The sequence below is a fragment of the Theropithecus gelada genome, chromosome X (genome assembly GCF_003255815.1).
Source record: "Theropithecus gelada isolate Dixy chromosome X, Tgel_1.0, whole genome shotgun sequence".
In the NCBI taxonomy this organism is placed as follows: Eukaryota; Metazoa; Chordata; class Mammalia; order Primates; family Cercopithecidae; genus Theropithecus; species Theropithecus gelada.
Window position 1 is genome coordinate 110,515,029 of NC_037689.1, and position 14,285 is coordinate 110,529,313.

Here is a 14,285-nt window from a genome sequence, read left to right on the forward strand (position 1 = left end):
TACTTTACAAGGTGTCAAAGTAACTAACTGCTAAAATAAAGTTAAGCAAACAGGACTCCATAAATTATGGTAGGGTCCCAGTGATACAAAATTGCAGAAAGGCCCTGAAAAGAAAGATAGGCAGCAACTTTCACCGACCTCTAAATCTTGAAGAAAGTTAATCCTGACTACAGTCAGTGGAAGATGTCAAGATTGATCTGTATGACAATTTATTTTTTAAAAGGCTAAATTCAAATAACCAATTATTTATTTTCATATAGTACCTGGTGAACCTTAATTTTACTGCTTTTAATTGATTAGTTGGTGTGTCCTAGAAAGAGTCTAAGATGGCCCCAAGCTTGGCTGCTTTCCTTTCCCATTCAGGCCAGCCTAATTTATCCCCACATTTCCCATCTCAGAAATAAAATAGTCTACCACCAAGTCATGTCTCATGCTGTTTATCCTGCCAGAAACATCTTCTCTCCTCTTATTCACCAATCTATAGCTTCCTCAGAGCACAATCCAGGACTTGGCACCTGCTTGAAGCCCTCCTTTGATTCACTCCATTGGGCTCATATCACCTCAACCAAGTAGCCCTCCAGGAATGTATCTGTATACTCCATAGACAGATGTACCTGCTGGACAAAATATTGGGAGAAAGATTTACATTTCACAGTTTTATCTGTCCTTTCCTCTCTTCCAGATTGTTGGCTCAATAGTACAGATGCATTTGTTTCTTTTTGTGATTATACTTTCACGTGCTCTATCCACAGTGGGTACCATTTCAGTATGTGTGATTTAGCCTAACAGTACTTCAAAGCTGAGTACATTGGCATTTTCAACCCTTAACACCTAAAACTACGGCTTAAATTTTGAATTAAAGTTGAAAAACCAGTGAATATAGTATTTTATTTCTTTCTGGAATGTGCCCTGATCCCTTGTACCTTAAGGCTTATGCACATTCTGTTTCCTTTGCCTAAAATATTTACTGCATGTGCACGTGTATGCATATACTTTCCACTACTTTCTTTACTTAGTCAATGTTTAATAATTCCTCAGAACTAAACATAATCATTAATTCTTCAGTGAAGTTTTCTCTGACCTTCCTAAGTCAACTTCCCTCATCAGAGGCTCTCACAATACCATGTATCCTTCCTCTCTACTTGAATGGGTGAATGGATCCCTTATCCCCTCTTATGACCAGTGTCAAGTGTTACAGTCCTTCAGAGGAAATAGTACTTTACCAATAGACCTGGGCAGTCATATTAGTTCCTGAACTCCTGTGGTCCCACCCAAAATCATGGTGAAAGCCCAATTACAGCAGCTATGAAAATAGTGCAAACCTCAGAAAGAGCAAATTTGAAAGAGAAGCCTCCTTTGAGAAAGGAGCTCAACTATCTCCAAAGTAGTTTAAACAAGAACAACAACGGTGGACTCTGAAGACAGTAAACTGAAGAATAACGTATAGAGACAAGCAGCCTATAGAGCTGTATCCCCGCCTTGTTGTTCCTCCCCCTAGACACACACACACACACACACACACTCATGCACACACAGACTCCCTGGTTCACATACACAAAGTAGGAAGGTTTGAACAATGTTTTGGAATTCACATAGTGAAAACTCCAGAGACTGGAAAACCTTCAACTTCTGCCATCACTGGGAGGAAGACTGCAGACTTTATTGCATCTACTTCACAAACCATAATATGAGGCTCTGGTGATAGCCCTGGGAACTCTCTCAGAAACAGAGAGGTAGAAGCAGAAATCCAGACCAAGTCTCTTTACTCCCAATTCAGTGCTCTGCCCTCTGCAGGTTTTTTCATCATACCCAAAAGCATTTTCCTCTTACGGGACCCTTGACCTGTAAGCCCTAAGGAGGGGGGTTCCTAAGTCAAGTTGTAATAGACTCACCTGAGCTTCTCTTCTAACCCCCTCCAACAAAAATCTCCTGTACTCACCTGGCAGAGCAGACAGGAGCCAGCTCTGAGGTGGGCCCATTGTCAAGCAACTTCATCCTCCCCAGCTTATTCCAAATCTAGTCTAGGTAAGACATCAAAAGTCTCATTTTGTTTCTTCAGCTGCCTGTCAGGTCATTCCCTCATTCGAGGAGCAAGGATATTTCTATTAGGTACATGCACCCTGGGATCAGGGAAAGACTCATTTCTCTGAATGAAGAGAATAAATGCATAGCATGCCATTACCCCAAAGCCCTAGGCAGGAAGAAAGCTGACAGAGTGGTCAGCTCCAGAGTGAAGAACTGGCTAGAAAGGCCCCAATAAACCTCACTGAAGCCAGAACCAGGTATCACTGGGCTAGGAGCCAACACTAAAGTGCTCCTATTGCCATCCCAAGTGCCTTGTGAATTCCCTCTCACAGAGATTCCTGTTAGACCTCTGAAGGCATCTAAGCCCCAGGCTGCTGTCATAAAGGAAACTAAGGAGAAAGAGGGGAAATATCTCTTACGTCCACATCCCTCCCCACAACTCTACCTGTTATCTACTGGAGGAAAGGAAGAGATTATATCATCGGCATTGTGAAAGAAAAAGAAAAAGCAAACCTTTTAAGAACTACCTTACCATTTGGAGAGCCACTGTAAGCACTCAGTTACTCCACAGAAAACTTGCATGCTGGTCTGATGGCTCACTGAGGAAACCTTCTATGGAAGGGTGCGAAAGTAGGGAGCAGGTGGCAATGAGTTGCCATATTTTACCTCTTGTCGCCTTTTAGTGAAGTCCTGTGGACCATCATCCATTCCTAAATCCCATTATTTAAAGTACTATTGATCCTTATTTTCATCTGACAAACATGTATTGAGTACCAACTATATGCTAGGCATTTTTAATACACAATCTCATTTAATTCTCATAATACCCATGATTATTTCCATTTACTGCTCAGGGAACTGAGTTTCAGAAAGGTAGATGACTTGGCCCACTTATAAGTGTCAGAATTGCAATTTGACTGCCAGACCTAACTCAAAGTTCATGATCATCCATTTCAACCATGCTAGGAGAATGAAACCAAGAACACAAATTACTACAGTCCAAGTCTTATGAGAATATACAATGTCTTCAGCCAATTACTTCACCTTTCTGGACCTCCGTTTCCTTTGTTTTTAGTGGAAGGATTTACTGAAGAGAATTCTAAAAGCCCCTTCCAGTTCATATTTTCTATTGTAGTATGACTATGATAAGTGCTTTAAGAGATATATGTGTAAAATACTATAGGAATATCCAGGGAAGGAGGAATTATTTGCAGCTGGGAAAATTTGAGCTCAGGTAAGCCTTTGTAGATGCTACATTTCAACTTGGCTTTAGTAGTGGGAAGTGGGCATTCTAGGCAGAGGGAGTGGTTGGCGTGAGCCAAGTTATGTGAGTGAGAAAGCACATGACATGTTTCAGAAAAAGCATAACATTCAGAGTTGTTTCCAAAAAGGAGCTATAGTTGACAAAATAATAAACTGAATCTACATCAGGAGAGGTCATGAAATCTGTCATCTTTCTGACAAGCAGTGTGAAACAATGGAAAGTTTCTGAGCAGGGAACGATATGCTAGAGCAAGGTTTCTCAACCTTGGCGCTATTGACATTTGGGGTTGGACATTTATTTGGTGTGAGGGCGGGGGCAGGGGGCGGTTTTCCTGTACACTGTAACACCCTGGCTTCTACCCACTATATATCTATAGCAGCTTATTCTTCCTCCCCATCAAGTTGTGAAAACCAAAAATGTCACCAGACATTGCCAAATGTCCCCTGGTGTGAGGGGAGGTTGCTTTCTATTGAGAACCACTAAGTTAGAGGTATTGTTTGGAAATATTAACCTGAAAGGTCTATGTCAAATAGATTGGAGGTACATGGAGGACATAGGCAGAGAGAGTTAACCAGAGGCCAGGGACACTGCTACACATCCAACAATACATAAAAAAGTTCTCCTCAACAGAAAGTGATCTGGCCAAAAAGTATCGACATTGTCTAGGTTGAGCAATCCTCATGTAGACAAACACCAGATATTTATACTTTAAATTATATTCAAAATAAATCTCGATGACTAAAAGATTAGCCCAACAGAATGGAATTTCCTCCCTTAAGAACGGCCATGCATGGTTCCTTCTTGACCTGGGAAGCAGACTGGGACCGAGGCATGGTCAGTCTTGGGCATTCTGGTATGTTACCCCTGGAAGGCAAGGGAAACTCAAGGGGAGAGATCTCACAAGGTATTGAGGAGGAAGCACTGATTCCCTGGGAGTAAGGAGACAGGATAAACATATGAATAAATGTTTTGACTCCACCAGGTCTCAGCTCTTTAACCCTTAAAATGGGGAAAAATAATTAAGTACCTGCCTAAAGATATCACATTAGGATCAGATGCGTTCTTAAAGTCCCTTGAGAAACACCAGACTAACCGCTTCCTTGCTATCAGATTAAATGCACTGACTCTACTTCCATTCTAGAATTGTTAAAAGTCTGTGTCCTTAGAAGATACTGCAGGGAGATGACATCACACCTAGAAATTTTCTCCATATCCATGCATGGGTGTCTGTGAAGAGAAAGATCGGTGGCAGGATAGGGGGAGAAAAGAGGTTCTAACTGCAAATTAGCTTTATGCAAAGATTCTGGATGAGCCCTGAGAAAAGCCTATTCCTTTTTGTGCTCTTCTGTACCATTTCTAACACTCTATCTGTGAGTCATTCAACTCCAGTGTTGAATTTGCTGTGACAGAATCCCTCATATGAGTTATTAAATCATCACTCAGCAGTGGGCCTGACATTTAAATCAAGACACGTTGCTTTTATTCCAAGTTGCAAATCAAATTGGTTTGGAATTTGACTCTGTTTCCTTTGATGCAGCACTATGTTATGTTTTACAGCTCACTGTTTAGAGATAAATTGTCACTGGCAGCCACTTAAACTGACCACCCTCCCTAGAGCCGCAGTCATATGCCCTTCAGGGTTGTGGTGTCTGGCTAGTTGTCAATGGGTCATGATGAGCTATGGGGAGTTAGCCCTAAACCAGTGCTTGTGGTGGAACCTAGCATTGGTGTGAGCATCAAAATTAGGGACCAGAGTGAGTCAGAATCTGATAGAGTGGCTCCCTCATTCAGGGGGCATGTGCAGAATGCCAGCTTAGAAACCAAGAATGCTCGAGAGTGAATCAAAAAAAGGAGTTTTCTTTGGAGGAAGAAGGAAACAATGTCGAAAAGAAAGGGCATAAAAACAGTGAGGTAAGTCTGTCTTTTGAGTGAGTTGAGTCTTCTCTTTCAGAGAATCATCTGATGAAATTCCAGGCTCCTGAAAGGTTGGAGGAAGAGTCAGGGAAGCAGGGATATAGCAAGCCCATAATGACAACTAACACCTCCAAAACTGAATAGGGCTGCATGAAATGTAATGGCACCTTCAGATCTATGACAATTTAATTTCACACAAGTGTTGCCAACAGTCAAGTTCTGAGAGCTGCTACTGTAGAAGGAAAAAAACAAGCATGCTAGGACCCCGGATTATGGTAAGAAGTGTTCGATATTGGTGTGGCAGGGGAGAGGCTCATGAAGATGGGGTAAGAATTGTAAAGCAGTTTGGAGTTTCAGGGTCAAGCAAGAAGGGAAAAATCCATTTGGACAAGGTGAATAGTTCAAAGGTGTAGATAGAGGGTTGTATTCCACTAGAAAGATGAGATCCAATTTCTAGGAATTATTGCAATCAGAAGACTGGAGAGTGTTTCAGGTAAGGGGCAAAGAGAACAATATTAGCATTTGTTTTTTCATCTAATATACTCCAATAATCAGGAAGTTTAAGAGACACTGCCCTGGCCTTAGATAGGCAAAAGAAGGGAAGGAATGACACCAAGGATAGAGAAGAACCTAAAATGGGAACCTGCATATATCATCCTCAACTTCACCACCCAGTGTAGAGGGACAGGACAGATATGCAGAGAAGTCTGCCTGGGAGTGACCCGGGGGTCTCGATGGCCTTCATAGGCTTCCACATATCAAGCCAGGTAGCCTATACTGGCCCTGAGGACAAAATCCTCAGCTACCGAGAAACGCCTAGGAATCCTTTGGAATTTGATAGAGTAGGGAGTGAGGCGAAGGAATAGAGAGAAATCAAAGAAGAGAAAGAGACCACAGGAGAATCAATGGGGCGGGTGGAAGATTAGAACACTAGAGATAGGGATCATGGCACATGGAGACTGATGGCTGGGGAAGGTTAAGCTTTTACAGACCTCTTCCTATTGAAGGTATTATTTTTTCCAAAGCAAACTCAGTTCAGGAAAGCCAGCTGTTCTTCTCAACACTGTGGCACCATCTAAAGTCATGAAACCAGGTAACAATCCGTCTCCCAAACTACCATTTGGTACACATGGTAGGGTAAGGGAGGAAGTGGTGGTTGCTATTCACTGACTCAACATATTTTTGCCATGAGGACTTGAATTTCATGTTAGCAAGAGCTGGTGGTCGCATCTGTTCAGAAACATACTGTTGACTTTAGGGTCTTTATAGGTAGCAACATAAAAACATTTTTAATGCAGCCAGGCTAAATGAGCAGAGAACTTTCTCTGCTAGGTTCAGCAAACACAGATGAATAATCCACAAAGATAAAGCAAAGCCAACGAATTCAAGAGCAATTGCCAAACATCCTACCACCCCCACCACGGCCCCCAGCAAAAAGACAGCCAAAGCTATGAGAACATCTCTCTTCTCACTCTCCAAGCTGGGCGTGAGTGTCAACAGCAGCCCAGATTGGAGGCCCAGAACCTACTGAAGATTCCAGAAGCCTGCCAGGCTCCTTTGCCAGAGAATAATAATAATAATAAAAAAACCCACTGAAAACTTCAGTTGTTCAGGTAAATATGCTATTGTGAGTAGCCACTGACTTTTTGGTCCAGTCAGGTCTGCTGGAGGGGTAGGACATTCTGGGTTTTCAACTTCATTGCGGTTCAAACCAATGTTCCAAAGGGTAAGGGAAGACCAGAGCACTTGCTAGAAAGTCCATGCGAGTACTCAAAGAAGAGCCAAGCCCTCATGATGACAGAAATGCCCTGATTTGGCTGATTTTTCTTTTCTCTCTCACACACTTCTGCCAAACAAATTGAGTCCTTCGATTAAAATCTTCCTCACAACTATTGAGCATTAGCTTCCGACCTTTCCTCATGTTTTGCCAACCTGTATTGCTTATTTATATCACTTTTCATATAGCTGTCCTGAGTTTTAGCTACTCTGCTCATCTACCATGTCTCAGGCCAAGTTAAATTGTGCTTCTAGGTTTCTCTCCAGATTTACCTTTAGCTGCCTCTGAAAAACACTTCTGTGTCACCCCGTGTTGCGTTTTATATAGCCTGTCAGCTACACCTGGAGCAGCTTCTCAGAAGAGCTTTGGGCGCTCTCCTCAAGGAGACGGGTTAAAACCCATCTGACCAAATATTGGATGCATTTGATTCAGCGCTAGCTCTTGAGGACACTTAGCCTCTAGGAAATTGGTTCCTCTCCCCTAATATCTGCTCAGTAGCCCTCTGCTTGCTTCCACTTAAACTTTCTCAGCTCAATAAGGCAGTTACTGGAATAGTAATAGCTAATATTGGTTAAATGCTTCTATATGCCAGTCACTATAGTAAGCTCTGTAAACGTATTGTTTTCTCATAGGTAAGATCAACAAACTAGATGAGTGAAAGGGAGTCAGAAGCAGAAATGGGACAAGAAAATAGACTATTAGTGTGACAAGTGCTCCGATATGGACTGCTACAAGGATATAGGTGAGAGATATCAAATCCAATTGAAAGGAGCTGGGGAGTTTTCAGGGAAAAATAAGAGTTAGCTAGGTAAGGAAGAAAAGAAGGGCATTCCTAGCAAACGGAGTAGCACATGCAAAGTTGCAAAGGGGTGGAGGAACATGGTATTTTCGAGGTGGCTGGGCAAGAGAAGAAGATAGGGTCATGATGGAAGTGATAGTGAGAGTCCCTGTAGGCCTTGCTAAAGAATCCGGACTTCATCCTGAAGGCAATGGGGAGCCACTACTAAAGAAGGACAAGGACATCAGATTTGCATTTTAGAAATGTCAGTTTGTCCGCCAAATGGGAGATAGATAAAGGGGTTAATGTGCAGTACCTTTGTGGAACAGGGAGAGAGAGAGTCAGGGGCTATTTTCAGTAATCTAGATGAGAACTTACATAAAGAGAAGGAAGATAGATTCTAGAGTTCTTATTGTGTGCCTTAGCATAACAACAGTAATTTACTCCTGACGACACTACACATTTGTGATTGACATCATTATGGCTGCTTTTGTTAGATTCCATCTGTGTGTGTGTGTGTATGGATCATGTCTCCTCAAATAAACTACAGGCTTGTTGAAGACTATATCCTTAAATTCTTTGTAGTTTTTACAATGCCTTATTCAGCATCTTGAATACAGTGAATGTCCAGAATATGCTTACTGAGTGACTGTTACTAAGTTTTGACCTAATCCTCAAATATTCAAGAATGCTAGAAAGCCAGACGCAGTGAGCTGACTTACCTCAGGACTCAGAAGTGCATGTTCCCTCATTCTAGCCATCAAATTAGCCCCATACCAGCAATGTCAGCTTTGAACATTAGCTATTTCCATCCATGCTTTATCAGCCAAAGGATAAACACCATAGAGACTTTTCCAGGTCCAAGGTTCCTGGGTAATGACAAATGCTACAAATACCACCCAATATGAGTTTAGCCCTGTATCATTTTTAAGGTATTTTGTAATCCATTATCTCATTTATTTATTTTTCATTTGTTTTATTCATTCTTCAAGTCCCAGCCAGAGGCAGGAATTATTATAGAGGAAAGAATCGAACAGTCAGATAAAGTGTCTGACCAAGGTCCCCACTTAGAGAATATAGAGACTGAGCCCAGGTCTGTGTGTGCTCAGGAAGTCAGTGTGATACAGGGAGAAGAGTCTGGGATGAGAGTTACAGGGAACTGGGCTGGAAATCATGTCCTTGCACAAAATGAACCTCTGAGGCAAGCCACTTATCCTTTCTGTGTTTCAGCTTCTCCAAGAGTAAAATGGAAGTGATACCACCTATCTCACAGAGCAGCTACGAAGGTCAAAAAGATGACACATGCAAAACACTTAGCACCAGGCCTAGAATAATTAATACTTCTAGATCCTCTTCATCTCAGCTAAACGTGCTCCCAACTGGTCCAACAAGTTCCCAAAAGCATCTGAGAGAGTAGTAAACTACAGATTCCTAGGCCTCACTCCAGCTCTACAAAATTAGTATGTCTGGGGAGAAAGTCCAGATGATTCTGATACACAGCTCCATGGGGAACCATTGGATATGACCATATCATTAGTCCACATCAGTCTAAAGCAAGAGGAATCAACATTTATAGGAAACCTATACTTGTGCTTGATGCAGTGCTAGCGGCTTTCACTTGAAAGATACATTTGTCTCCTCATAATTTCTCACAGTTCACCAGGGTGTGGCTTGGTGACAAAGATCTGAAAAAGTCATATGACATAGAACCCAGATATAACATATATTTTCACCCCTGTAACTCTAGCCTCGCCAGGGAATTGCTCCTAGGATTACAGTTGTCCCTAGTTTTCCTCCTGGTTCCTGCCTTTGAAACCCATTTCACTTTATTAAAAAACCTTCTATATTGTCCAACCTATACTAGTAACAATAGTAATACTATCAGTTAATGTCAAGCCAAGTGGCTCAAGCCTGTAATCCCAGCACTTTAGGAGGCCGAAGTGGGCAGCTTACATGAGTCCAGGAATTCGAGACCAGCCTGGGCAACATGGTGAAAAATATTTTTTTAAAAACATATTTTTTTGTTGAGACGGGGCTTCACCATGTTGCCCAGACATTAACCGGAAGAAACAGAAGCAAGGATAAAGTGTGATTCACATTCTCTGAGCTAAGGATCAGAGGCAGGACTGAGAAAGCTGCAGAGAATGAATTCGCCTGACTTTACTGCCATCGTGTGGTCATCTGATGCATAGACAACTGGCTCACAATTCTGCATTCATTTTTCCAGTCGTTGAGCCTACTAGGCCCTCTGCAAGGCAATATGAAAATAAGGCCAAGTGAAGCAGAAGACCTGCCCTTCAGGCTATTGTAACAGCCTTGTTTTCCTCTGGAGTCATCCAGCTGGAAGTCACCTTAGTCACCAACTACTCCAGTGGTGAGCACCCCATTCTCATGCAGACTATGTCAGAAAAGATAGAAATGTTTATAAGCACCGTCATTATTTTTCTGTTCAAAATGAAAGTAGCTTAGTGGCCCATGGGATGTATAGAGTCTCATTACTTTAAGCACCTCACTATTTTTAATAGAAGATGATCAGTAAGAAAATCTAATGGTAAATTAGCTTTCTAATCTGTTATGCCTTGTACCTATAGAGCATTATTTTCATAAAGCACATTTATGTGCATTTTGTCATGTTATGGCCAAAACAATTTTTGAAGGTAGGTGTATTAGTCCATTCTCATGCTGCTATGAAGAAATACCTGAGACTGGGTAATTTACAAAAAAAAAAAAAAAAAAAAAAGCCGGGCACAGTGGCTCACACCTGATCCCAGCACTTTGGGAGGCCGAGGTGGGTGGATCACAAGGTCAGGAGTTCGAGACTAGCCTGACCAACATGGTGAAACCCTGTCTGTACTAAAAATACAAAAATTAGCCAGGCGTGGTGGCGCACGCCCGTAATCCCAGCTACTCAGGAGGCTGAGGCAGAAGAATTGCTTGAGCCTGGGAGGCAGAGGCTGCAGTGAGCCGAGATCGTGCCACTGCACTCCAGCCTGGGCTGCAGAGTGAGACTCCATCTCAAAAAAAAAAAGAAAAGAAAGAGGTTTAAGAGGTTTAATTGATTCACAGTTCCACATGGCTGGGGAGGCCTCAGGAAACTTATCATCATGCCAGAAGGTACCTCTTCACAGAGCAGCAGGAGAGAGAATGAGTGCAAGCAGAGGAAATGCCAGATGCTTATAAAACCATCAGATCTTGTGAGACTCACTTATTATCATGAGAACAGTATGGGGAAAACTTCCCCCATGATTCATTTATCTCCACCTGGTCCTGCCCTAGACATGTGGGAATTATTACAATTCAAGGTGAGATTTTGATGGGGACACATAGTCAAACCATATCAGTAGGTAATATCATCCTCACTTTAGTCATGGGGAAACAGGTTTAAAGAAGTGAAATTACTTATCTATGGTCATACAGTCAGATAGAAACAGAGCCACCCTACAATTTGTTCATTCCATTCAGTGCAACACTTAGCATGCCAAGCACTACGGATGTGCAGTTGAAATCACATCCTGTCACAAACTTAACCTCTGGGGCAAGTCATCAAACCTTTTTGAGTTTCAGCTCCCCATGAGTAAAACAGAAGCGATACTACCTACCTCACAGAGCAGCTGCTTAAGTTGCCTTTTAACTGACTGATTCCCCGCTGCCTGCTCCAGCCCAACACAGCTGCTTCTCTGGCTGGATACCCCTCTATGTGTGGGCTAGACGGGCAACTAAAAAATCTTAAGCAACACCTAAGCCATGGATTTTCAAGGACTGCCTGCCAGGGCATTCTAGCTGATGCTGCAGGAAAATTGTGAGGGGCGGATGGCCTTCTATAGATGAGTTGCTTTGGACAATTCCTTTGGCCAATCTCTGGCCCCTGCTTCCATGGGTGGGTATTACTTTCTTTTCTTTTCTTTTCCTCTATAACCTAATCTTGATGGGGTGGGTATTACTAAAAAGCTTCTTTCCTCTAGAAGGGATGCCTTAAGTAGATTGCTTTAGTTTTTATTGTACATTTTAAACATATACAATATGTTTTTATAGTGAAATGATTACTATAGTCAAGCAAATTAACATATATTTCTCCTGTGTGTGTGTGTGTACACATTAAGAGGACCTGATATCTGCTCTTCTGTTATTTAAAAACAAATAGGTAGACATGAAATTAGATCAAAGACCTCACCATAAAAGTAGGCATATCACAACACAGGGAGCTAGGCATGTATCTGGGACCTCTGAGTACTTATTGATCTAGTCTAATGCTCTCTATGTGGAAACAAGGAAACTAAGGCTCAGAGTGCCAAAGGGACATGCCCAAGCAAGCTTAAGAAGATCAAAACCCAGGTGCCCTGATACCCTGGCCATGGTTGTTTCTATCACACTTTGATGCCCCCCTATGGGCACAGAAATGTATTCGCCTGCTTCTTTGTGCTCTGGTGAGCACAAGAAAACAAACTGTCCATAAAGAAGGAAACTGACAGAAAGAAAAGGTAACAGGAAATGCCTGGAAACTGAACCCACAAAGGTCAAACCCCAAGTCACCATAAAAGGCTTTGAACTGGCAAGAATGAGCGGAAATGATGGGAGAGCAAAGGAAATGAACCTCCAGGAGAGGAAACACAGGGAGCACACACATGGCTTTTGGGTAGCCTCTACTGCAGGCCTTTGCCAAGTGTGTGTTGGAGGGAGTCCCTCCTTCCCTCCCAGACGCCAAGTCTGAGGCATCCCCTCCAAAAAGGCTCTTGAGAACTGGGCTGCTACTAATAGCAAGTTACATATAATGCAGCCTGTTGTGCTTTGTGTGTGTCTATACTTCACTTATTCTTCTCATTAAACCCAGGTCATTCTACTATTAACCTGTGCATTTATCCTTCATGCTGCATATACTGACTCCTTGCTGTAATAGGTTCTTTTTCTGGAAACTAAAGTACTGGGAACATTTTTATTTTAACAACTGGTATCGGGATGATGATGATGATGATGATGATGATGATAATGATGATATCAGATATCAACTATTGACTGGTTACTATATACCAAATACTATACTGAGTGTATTGCATGCATTATCTCATCTAATCCTCATAACAATCCATGAGGTAGTAACAAACTCACAAATGCTGAATAATTTGCCCAAGGTCACAGAGCTAAGAATGTACCTATGCAAAAGCCCAGTCTTACAACTAGGCAATCTATGCCCAACCCTCCCTTTCAATTAGATGCTTGGTGAAGAATAGCATCAATTTAGAATCGGACTTCTCAAGAATTCATCTGTGTGGCATCAAGTCCATAAAATCTTCATTTGATGGCTGGAATTCAATTAACAACCAGCAAAGCATTTTTCTCAACTTAATTTTTTTTCATTTATTTAATAAAATTAAGGCATATGAAAGGCATTGCATTTGACAGGGCTGTTGCAAGGAGCCTTTACCTATTTTCTCCCTCTTGTTGAATGGGTGATTCATTCAAGAAACAGATACTGGGTTGCCATTAAGCAGCATCTACCGTATATGTGGGAGTCCTAGGTCACTAGTTGTGGGGCCTTGAGAAAGTCACCTGCTCTTATTTGCCCCACTGACTGATCTCAAGGTCCCTCTCAGTTTAAGTTTCAGTGTAAGTTCTGGTTAATGTTTGTTCATTTTCTGTTTTAAATATTTGGCTGTTAGTTTCTTCTTTAAGTGAAGAAAAGAAGAAAAGGAATCAATTTCCTAAACCGTTCAACTGAAGACTGGTGGGACAGGGTCAGGTACATAATTTTCCAGCGGGGGTACAGTGAGCACCAAGGGAGTCTCAGGACAGCAAGAGACCTGGAAGATGGACTAGAAGACACAAGAGAAGAACCTGGAAACAAAAGAGGCGGTGGAAGGAAGGAGGTCAAACTTTCCTGGTTTGCGGGGTTGGGGCTGGTATATTCTTTTTGCAATTGTACGCTTTTGTTTTCAAGGCTGTATCTTCCCCAAACCCCATCCAATCATTCATCCTCCCTATCCCCCAAACACATACCCCAGAAGACCAGAGAGAGGCCCCAGATAAACTGTATATACTCTTAGAACATGTGGAACACAACAATTTTTGTAGATATTTCTTATTTGATTGAGTTTAGCAGGACCATTTAGGTTCCTTTATTAGTGCAAATCAAATCTAGAGGCATTTAAGAATTTCTCATATATATCCATTCCAATTGGGATCTCTTTCAAAATCCCATCAGGTCCAGCCACTTCCTTATTTATGTTTAATCTGATTATACTAAAAGATTGAAGGGGGCTGGGGGTGGGGATAGGGGTTGAGGTGGGGATACAGGATGCAACACTAGTACTTTCCATGATGTTTCAGACATTTGTTTCTGAAAACAATAGAGCTGAAGTGTATCCTAAAGAAAACAAATTCTCAAATGACTCAAGACATACCCTCACCAATGGAGAGGAAAAAAGTCATTGTAGCACACAGGCAGTGAGTTAGAAGATAGGTTCCATTCATTATTCTGCCTTTAGTTTGCTGTGTGACCTTATACAAATCACTTTAGCTCTCCATCTCAGGTT

At 42.0% G+C, this 14,285-nt stretch overlaps 1 protein-coding gene across 3 annotated transcripts in view; it reads right to left on the reverse strand.

The window, feature by feature from the left end:
- Positions 1 to 14,285, reverse strand: part of LHFPL1 (LHFPL tetraspan subfamily member 1) — a 47,008-nt gene that overhangs the window by 1,806 nt on the left and 30,917 nt on the right. The gene's annotated exons all lie outside the window — the stretch shown is intronic.